The 9,809-nt window shown below is 35.6% G+C and overlaps 1 long non-coding RNA gene across 1 annotated transcript; it reads right to left on the minus strand.

The window, feature by feature from the left end:
• Positions 1 to 438: 438 nt before the first annotated feature.
• Positions 439 to 9,566, minus strand: LOC127870394 (uncharacterized). The gene is made up of 3 exons (XR_008044793.1): positions 9,282 to 9,566; positions 8,693 to 8,799; positions 439 to 831 (listed from the first exon to the last, which is right to left on the minus strand). It is a non-coding gene; the product is annotated as an uncharacterized LOC127870394 (long non-coding RNA).
• Positions 9,567 to 9,809: the final 243 nt, after the last annotated feature.

Genomic DNA, 9,809 nt, shown 5'->3' on the forward strand with positions numbered 1-9,809 from the left:
TAGGGGGCATTATGTTTCTGTCTCTTGTTTTACTCTGAAACGCATATAGATTCGTGAATTAAGTCAGACTGCTTAAGAACGGAAACTAAAAATTTTATAAAAAAAATATTATAAAATTGTTTGAATAATTTTTTAACGACCACAGCCAAATTTCCTTACAACCTTAACTTTACGATGTTCCGTGTCTAGGTAATGCTGCAAGATTTCTGCAATACAAATGCCATTTTTTAAGTACTCTAAATTATTAATGTAATATATTACACGCACAGGAAAGATCTATCGGTTAATGGTAATGCACACGTGATTCAAAATTGCAAGAGAGTCAAGTGACTTTTGTTAAGGGAATGGGTGATAGCAATTTAAATTCAATATTGAACGTTTTACAAGTTACTAGATGTTAGAGATTTTGGAGTTCAATAGAAAACACTAGTCTATATATTAGCTGATAACCTCATAATTTCGATTATAATTATAGAGGTCCATAGTGTATACCACACACAATGAGGTGACTGTGCTCGAAAATAATGTAAGGTTGTAACTCTGAATTAAATACCAATCAAGTATATAATTGCATCACTTCACGTTCCATAAGAACAACGCAATCATGTTTGTTTCCAGTTCAATGTGTACGGTGGCAACTTTGGAGTTATGGCAGTGCTGTTCACAGCGTACGTCTGTGTTTATGTCTGCAAACTTCGTAAACGCACATTTCACTTCCAGGAATCGGAAACATCAACGCAGAAGGAGGGTTCGACGATTAGCGCCATGAACATGTTGAAGCCGAACACGTAGCCGTACCGCTGCCGCTGAAGATTGCGAGCTATCTGCGCTCTGTGAGATTGAGAAATTGAGGGAATGACACAACCTTTCATCAAGAAAATGGCACATATATTAATAGAGACAATGCCACAAATGAGAGCGATTGCAGCAATTTGAATATAAAAAAATGCCAAAAATGTTCACAATGACAATGCCACAGATGATCACGGAGAAAACTTTACAAACAGTCATTGAGACAATGACACAAAGGTCATGTATTAGATGTCGGAAATATTCATGTAGTACGGAATACCGTGAGGGCAATCGTGTTTACACATTTAATTCTAGAGGGCGACAATGCGATAGTGCGATAGTACGATGGCGACAAAGCGATAGTACGATAGCGACAATGCGATAGTACGATGGCGACAATGCGACAGTACGATAGTTCTATTATCGCGTTGTCGCCATCGTATTATCGCATTGTCACCATCGTACTATCACATTGTCGCCATCGTACTATCGCATTGTCGCCATCGTACTGTCGCGTTGTCGCATTGTCGTCATCGTACTATCGCATTGTCACAATCGTACTATCGCATTGTCGCACTCTGAATTTTTATGTGTTTCCACGATGACCCTAACGGTATTCCGTAATCGAGAAAAAAACGATGTGCGCATGGGTATCGGCAGGCGATAGACGACAATGCGACAGTACGATGACGACAATGCGACAGTGCGATAATACGATGGCGACAGTGCGTTATTATGATGGCGACAATGCGATAATACGATGACGACGGTACGATAACGCGATAGTACGATGGCGACAATGCCATAGTACGATGGCGACAGAACGATATGACTATCGCATTGTCGTTATCGTACTATCGCGTTATCGTACTGTCGTCATCGTGTTATGGCATTGTCGCCATCGTACTATCGCACTGTCGCATTGGCTCTATCTTACTATCGAATTGTCGCCATCGTACTATCGCATTGTCGCCATCGTACCACGATGGCTTTCGCCATCGTACCTCGATGGCCCTAACGGTATTCCGTAATTTAGAGAATACAACAAATATTAATGTGGACTCGGCCACAAATATCCATGAGAACAATGGTACAATATATAGCACAGAATGTTATTAAAAAATCGCAAAATTCCATAAGGCAAATTACACTCTTTTTATAAGACTTTGTAACAAATTTTACAAATTTTCGTGTAAACAATGACACAAAAGTTCATGGGGACATCGACAGGACTAGTCAAGGTGACAATGTCGTCAATGTTCACAAAGACAATGACGCACATGTTTATCGAGATTGTTACACAACTTTATGTTAAGACAATTTCGCAAATTTTATCGCGAACAATATGACAAATATTCATGGAAAACATATTACAAGTGTGTATGTGGACACTATTTTAAATGACCATGGATACAACGACACAAATGGGCATGTAAATCTGAGAGTTAATATATGTAATTTAAAATTCAATTAGAAAACCTGGCAGTAGTGAAGCTGGTCGACTTTAAAGTAACAGTCGGAGCGTAGAAGAACACTGCACTTGTATATAGATGACATCCTTATGTGGGCCAGTCAAACCAACATACTGTCTCGTCTAAAACGTAACTAGAATGTATTTTGCATTTGAATCAGGCCGAGAACACCCTAACCATTGTCAGGTATGGTTTACATTATCTCTAATAACACTGCCGTTATAAATTGCCACGCTCATTTTAATCTCTACTTTTCATCGAATACTTCAATCAATACAACTCAAACATGTGTCGGTGTCGACGTTATGCTATGATTGGGGTTTGTGTGCTACAACTCCATATAAATCTTGCTACTCTGGTATTTAATTAAACTTTCACACATGAGTCCCGAATCTTTGTATGAGGTAACTTACTAAGTTTTATTTAGCAGAAATATGGTCTTTCCATGAATCAACCCCATATCCCTGTAATAGTTAAGATATAAAATGTTTCATATATCGACATAAAATTATACCTAATCTTTTACGATAATGGCAATTGTGTAATAAAAAGTCTAGTAAAAGTTTGCTTGCTACAAATATATATATCTGTATGAAGAAAGCCAAATTTTGATGAAAAGACACGCATGGTCATTATGCACGATAACTTGCTAAGTCACATAATTCTTGTCTGCAATTAAGAAGATAAATGACCTTAATCTACTTTAAAACTTAGGTCTCTATTATTAAAATACAATCAGGATAGAAATAATGTTCTGAAATTAGGAAGCTTACATACCGTCTTTGATTTGGAATGGCATTTAAGGCTAGCTTGGTGCAAGTCAATATAACTGTTAATAAACATGGAATAAGTTTTTCAAGTTCATGACTTGAGTTCGCATGCATTTTGAAATAGTTTGTATCACAAATGCAGTCTAAGCTTGCATAATCCTTGACATTATTAAAGGTGTGACCAAGTTTCAAGTTTTTATTTAATATTTATCATGTTTAAGTTTACTACTTAAGACAGTCTACTTTCAGTACATTTTCGGCTTATTTGTTATTTGTTAAACAAAAGTTTGACAATTGATACGTAAACATAATTCAAAGGTGCAACTTGGTCGTGTTGCTTTAGATGTTATTCCCTTTTCTACCGCATGAACTTTGTGTTATTTATTTAAATACTTCGAACTTAAAGTTAATGAATGTTTAAAAAGTTTCTCACTTGACAAAGTTTTTACATTCACAAAACACTTAATAATGTTTATCTGCAGACCATCCTTGTTTCAAACAAGAGCAGCCTTGCTGGTGCAGACCGCTCATCTATTTTTCTGTTTTAAGGTGAAGGGACCTATCTCAATACTTCAATCACAAAGGAGGGAGGGTTGGAGTGAAGAGGGGTGTATAGTGATAGGGTGTGGTCATTTATTACTTTATCTTCCAAAAATAAGAAAAACAAATGCCAAAAAAAATTGGGGGGGGGGGGATTCTTGGGTGAGATGGTTGGACGGTCATTCAAAAATAAAATAATAAAAATAAATATTTGTGTTTTGAACCATGTTTAAAAAATAATATTTGTTTTGAGGGGGGGGGGGGCGGGTCGGGGGGGGGGGGGGGTAGTGTGAGGGTGTGGTCATTTATATGGGGGGGGGGGGGTAAGACATCTGGGGCGTGGGGGATGGTTTGGGTGGAGTCTATTGTGGTATGACAGGTAAGAGTTGTTTTGTCAAAGTATCATTCAAATCTGATCATAAATAAAGCAGTTATGGCAATTTTAGCAAAATTGAGTAATTTGACCTTGAGAGTCAAGATCATTCGAATGTCAAGGTAAAATTCAACTTGCCAGGTACAGTGCCCTCATGATAGTATGATAGTATTTGAAGTTTGAATTCGAATTTGAAGTAAAAAAGGGCCATAATTCCGTCAAAATGACAACCAGAGTTATGCAACTTGTCCCTGTACTGTCCCCTTATGATAGTTTGCGAGTGTTCCAAGTATGAAAGCAATATCTATGATACTTTAGGAGTAAAGTGGACCAAAACACAAAACTTAACCAAATTTTCAATTTTCTAAGTATAAAGGGCCCATTATTCTGCCAAAATGCCAGTCAGAGTTACATAACTTTGCCTGCACAGTCCCCTTATGATTTTTAGTAAGTGTTGCAAGGTTGAAAGCGATAGTTTTGATTCTTAAGGAATAAAATGGACCTAAACACAAAATCTAACCAAATTTTCCATTTTCTAAGTATTAAAAGGGCACATAATTCTGTCAAAATGCACGCCAGAGTTGTCTTACTTTGCCTGCCCAGTCCCCTCATGATAGTAAGTAAGTCACTTAGTGTACCAAGTTTGAATGCAATAGCTATGATACTTTATGAGAAAAGTGGACCTAAACACAAAACTTAACCGGACGCCGACGCCGACAAGGTGATGACAATAGCTCATAATTTAAAAAAAAAGATGATCTAATGCTAATATGAATACAAACTTTCAAGAAATATCCGTCCAACAAATGTCCTTTGATATCACTTCTGTGCTTTACATTGGCACGTAATACGACATCAACTAATAGTAGATTTCTCCTGACTTGAATTAGACAGCCAAAGTCCAGCGCCAAAGAACAAGTTTAATTTATAGTTATGGATTTATTTAGCATTAAGCGAACAATAATTAAACACTTGGTGAACAAAGGCAAAATACACATAATTTTTATGCATTGGCGTTTTTTTAAATAGGTTTATTATTTCCCTTCGGTTCTGTTGTACCAATACAGTTAAGATTTTTGCTAATCCGTAATCACATACAATGCTTTTATCATTGAAAAAACTCGAATTATGAGATCAGCTAATTATTGCTATACGAATTATTGTTTTTATAATTGTTACTTTATATTTGTATTAATTTAGAATGCACATGATTTTATGAAAGGACTACCGCACAAGGTTAATTTTAATATGTCCGAGTTCAATAAAACATCACAAATAATTGAAAAGCACAATTTGGGTTCATTAAAATCTTACTTATATCAAACACTTAGTATGTAGATTGGTATTGTTTTCATGTAAGTCGATATTTGTTTGCAAATACATTTAAGTTATGATAAGTGCATTTTTACCACATGCCAATTCAAGCAACTAACACGGCCGTTAATCACGCGCGCCACCTCATTTTTGAGATGCATTAATAAATGAGCCAATGCAACTTCCGAGGTGGCGCTCAGGCCCGGATGTTTTGAAATTTAAAGGATAATTTTACAGAGTGATTAGGTTTAATACGTTTTTTGAACACATTTCGCAATATTAAAAAAAAATCGACCAATGTAGTGCGATTCAGCGATTATAAATTCATCTGAAAATGTACAGAAACATACAATCACAGCCTATTTGGAAACGTGAGGACCTTTATAAGTTGTGGCATGGTAGAATTAGTAAAAGCAAATCGATTTCTTTTGCCTGTGTGACGAGCAAATTCCATGCAAATTAAATCGCTCATTACATAAAGCGATAGCTTTGAACCTGTACAAGTTAATGCGTCCACAAAACCATCGGTTTATAGCCGATATAATAGATAAATTTGCGTTTGTTAAAAAGAGATGGAGCCAATGCCAAGGAGGTGGCGCTCAAATTAGGAGGTGGCGCCAATGCACATTTATAGATATTTTAAAGTGAAATATTTTATGGTATGGTTTCTTTTATGTTTACACGACTTGCATTATCTTTTTAAGTTGACTACTTCAGCACATTGAGTCGAGTGCGTTTTTAATTAGAAAAAGTAGTTTTCTTAGTACTGATGGATTTAAATATTCGTCTTTGTAAGATAACAACATTTAACGTGTATTATACAAAAATAATAACGGAAAAGACTGAGATATCTTCATTGTTTGGATTTGATAGTAGGAAAAACAACATAAATGAGCCTAATTCAAATTCGTTGACCTTGGCCTTTTCGTAAATTAAGCATTTGGATTAACTGCCACAAACCATAGTGTCAAAAAGAAGTGTTATCTTATACGTATTTCGTGAATTATCACACAAATATTGATGTCGATGGATTATTTTGATAATGTTGAACATTAAGTTATTGGTTTGATTTAGTATTACAATTTTTGGTATACATTGTTCAATATGTTTTATTCATTTTGATGACTTCTTAATTGAGTTGATCACTTACATACCAAAAGAACTATATCATTTTTATTATAGATTGTGTTCATGTTCTTTAAAGATTTGGGCCTACGTATGTACGTTGAAAAATAAATTGTATATAACAAATAACATTATCTATCAAATCTACATCATGTGATAATGTCATTGCTATACGACTGCCAATTGATACATCCTGAATTGGCGCCACCTCCTATCATTAGCGCCACCTCCTAAGCATTGGCCCTAGTCAATAAAAATTGCCGCCTAAGAGTCTTTTGATGATTTTTGCTTTGGCAGACTCTTGGCGTCAATAGTCCACTCTATCTTTTTAATAGCGAGAGTTTTCCTTCTTTGTCTATATTGATGCGCAAGGAATTTGGTGCGCAACATTCAAGCCCCGATATCAGACAGTTAATATCAACGGATTGCAATAATATTTACATACCTGTGTAGATAATTCATTTCTCAATAATGTTCCGTAAGAATTATGTAATGACTCTTTCAATTTTGCACGCCTGACCAATTTAAATCAACACACTACTCACATTTTCAATTCCAATCGCTGTGCCCGCTGTATACGGCAGGTAGATTTTAATCGATAACGCAGCCTATTACACCGTAATGCCTTCTTCTGATTGGTTAATATTTAAATATTTCATAACATGGCGAGAGGTCAGTGATTGTATTGCGATTTAAGCAGAAGTTTAACTGAAACAAATTATGCCTTTTAACTTTAAATCGACGCTATTTGAGGTAAAAATGGACTAATTAACTAAAACTTTATGGGTTGGTAATGTTATTTTGCAATTTTAAGCCTATTGATATAATAGTATTGTATTTATTTTTCGTTATGGTTTTTGCAGACCGGAGTTTCAGCGTTCAGATTTATTCTGAACGCGAATTATTTCAGCTACATTGGCCCCATCTCTTTTGGAAAAATGCAAAATTATCTACTACGTCGGCAAGAAGCCAATATGTTTTGTGCATGCAGCATCTTATGTATGTTGAACGCAATCGTTTGATGCCGTTAGTGATTTAATAGGGTGGACATTTTCTCGTCACACAGGAAGAACTCATCGAAATGCTTTTTGAAACTCCACCATGCAACAACTTATAAATGTTCTCACGTTTTTAAATGGGTTGGAAATGTACGTGTCTGTACATTTTTGGACGAATAAATCTTCGCTGAATCGCACTACATTGCCCGATTAAAAAAAAAATGCAAATTATGTTGAAAAAACATATAAAACCTTATCACCCTGTAAAATTGTACATGAAATTTTAAAACATCCGGTCCCGAGCGCCTTCTCGGAAGTTGCATTGGCTCATTATTAATGCATCGCAAAAAAAGAGGTGGCGCGCGTGATTAACGGCCGTGACTTAATGAATCCTCGTTTTACTTACATGGCCGTGCAAGCTCTAACATTGGTTATGTTTATGTGTCCCCTTATGTTAGCGATTTGGGTATACGCCTTCATGTTTCCAAAATGCGTTCATAAACCAGTTGCTTTATGTTTGGATGAAATGGTTAACAATCGCAATGACATTACTTTTTCTTTCTTTTTTTCACAACGTTACACATGAACCAAGTATACAAATACACAATTTAAACAAGCTGAATACTCATGATTTACCAGTCACGATGAAGACTAATAAACAACATAGACAGGTAGTGGGTTTTAGATAGACAGACGGGATAAAGCATATATCCCGTTTGTCTTCCTCAAACCCACTTCCTGTCTACGTTGTTTATAAGTCTGACGCAAAAAGAATCAAAGCGCTGAAGGCACTGAATTTGTTCGCTGGTGTATAATCTTAGACGCAACTCAGTTTTCAAAATTATGTTATAGCTTTTAATATAGCAAGTTCGACCATAACCAATTCAAATTTATAAAGAGTGTGTCTTAAAGCACAGGTCGAGATGTGATGTGTTTTTTTTCAAATCATTGATACAGCTTATCAGTGTACACAGGCTAATCTTATTTGACATGCATTAAGCCCCGTTTTCCAGCCAATATGTACAGATTTCAATGATAAACACTAGACTGGCCAACTTTGTCTTACAAGCTGTTAAATACTTTTGAATACATACACACTATGCAGTATACCAGTTGTAACTATAAACAGGCAGATGCGATGGTTAGAGCAGACGCTTTTAGCATTCGTCGTCTGCTTAATTTTACTGCAGTTATCCACACAGACAGTCATGGGTTACGGTTTCGAGCATAGTTAAGCCCATACTGAATTGCAAAATTGCCTTTACATTATTTGTGAGCTAACGTTGTTTTCAATAATTTTCTGCGCACCTCCTTTTCATCTTTAAGTGACACTATATGAACAGGTGCAGTAATCAACATGTTATTTTTCCGATCTGCAGCGTAGAGCCACCATCCTTCCTGCTTCTCTGCTTCTCCTGGAACATTACGGGAAAATAGTATGTAGATTAAAGAGCTATACGCCTATTCTTGGCATACACTCGTAAATATTTAGAACGCATTTTGTAACCCCATTTTCAAGTAATACAACAATTTTATTTCAATTTGATCATATCTGCTTCATTTATACACAAGAATAACACGTCGCAGTTCCATATAACGCCTTTTTAAATGAAACACTTTCCTACATCGTAGTAATGTTTGAACTTGATTTCTAAAACTCAAAAGTTTTCTTCAATATGTACTTAAATTTAACTTATCCCAGTGTCTGTACAAACTAAAATCATAAACCTAACCTATTTTGTAATATATATGTTAAAATACCTAGGTACTATATTTCGTACTTAAATGGACGGAATGAACTTCGTTATGTTGGTGTGTACTCCAATTGTCTACCGGACTACCACACATTAGCCTATACATTTGTCGAATGAATAACTCGTACAAATAGTTTACTAACATCTGGAAAGTACGGACACTGGACTTGGTGATTCTCCTCTCGCTTCGTTTCCGATGATTTTTCTGACTTTTTTTCATCCTGACATGTTTTCCATTCTTTTTCGTCAATCTTTTGAATAATTTATTTGGAAAATAAAAACAGCGACATAAAATAAATACTCGTTTCATTAAAAACTTAATATAATCATTTACTGTCAAATTAATTGCATCAGTATCCATTCAGTACCATTCGTTTTAAACTTACCATAATACACTCAGTTCTGATTAAACAGAAAATCCAAGATGAGTTGTGACAGGGCGTAGGCGTGCCTGCGCATAGACGTGACAGGTTTGATCTTTTAGGTGATGGTCACGTAGAAATAACATTTTTCTCAGATTTTACGAAACTAAGTCAGAATATATAATTGGAAAATCCTGGTCAGATGTGTTAATAACTTCGTCTGAATATGAAACGCGTGTCAAATATTATAAGGAGTTATCGGAATAAGAATGGTAGGAAAAACATGTCAAAAAATAAAACACCTGTTAC

This window comes from Dreissena polymorpha, chromosome 2 (assembly GCF_020536995.1).
Source record: "Dreissena polymorpha isolate Duluth1 chromosome 2, UMN_Dpol_1.0, whole genome shotgun sequence".
NCBI lineage: Eukaryota > Metazoa > Mollusca > Bivalvia > Myida > Dreissenidae > Dreissena > Dreissena polymorpha.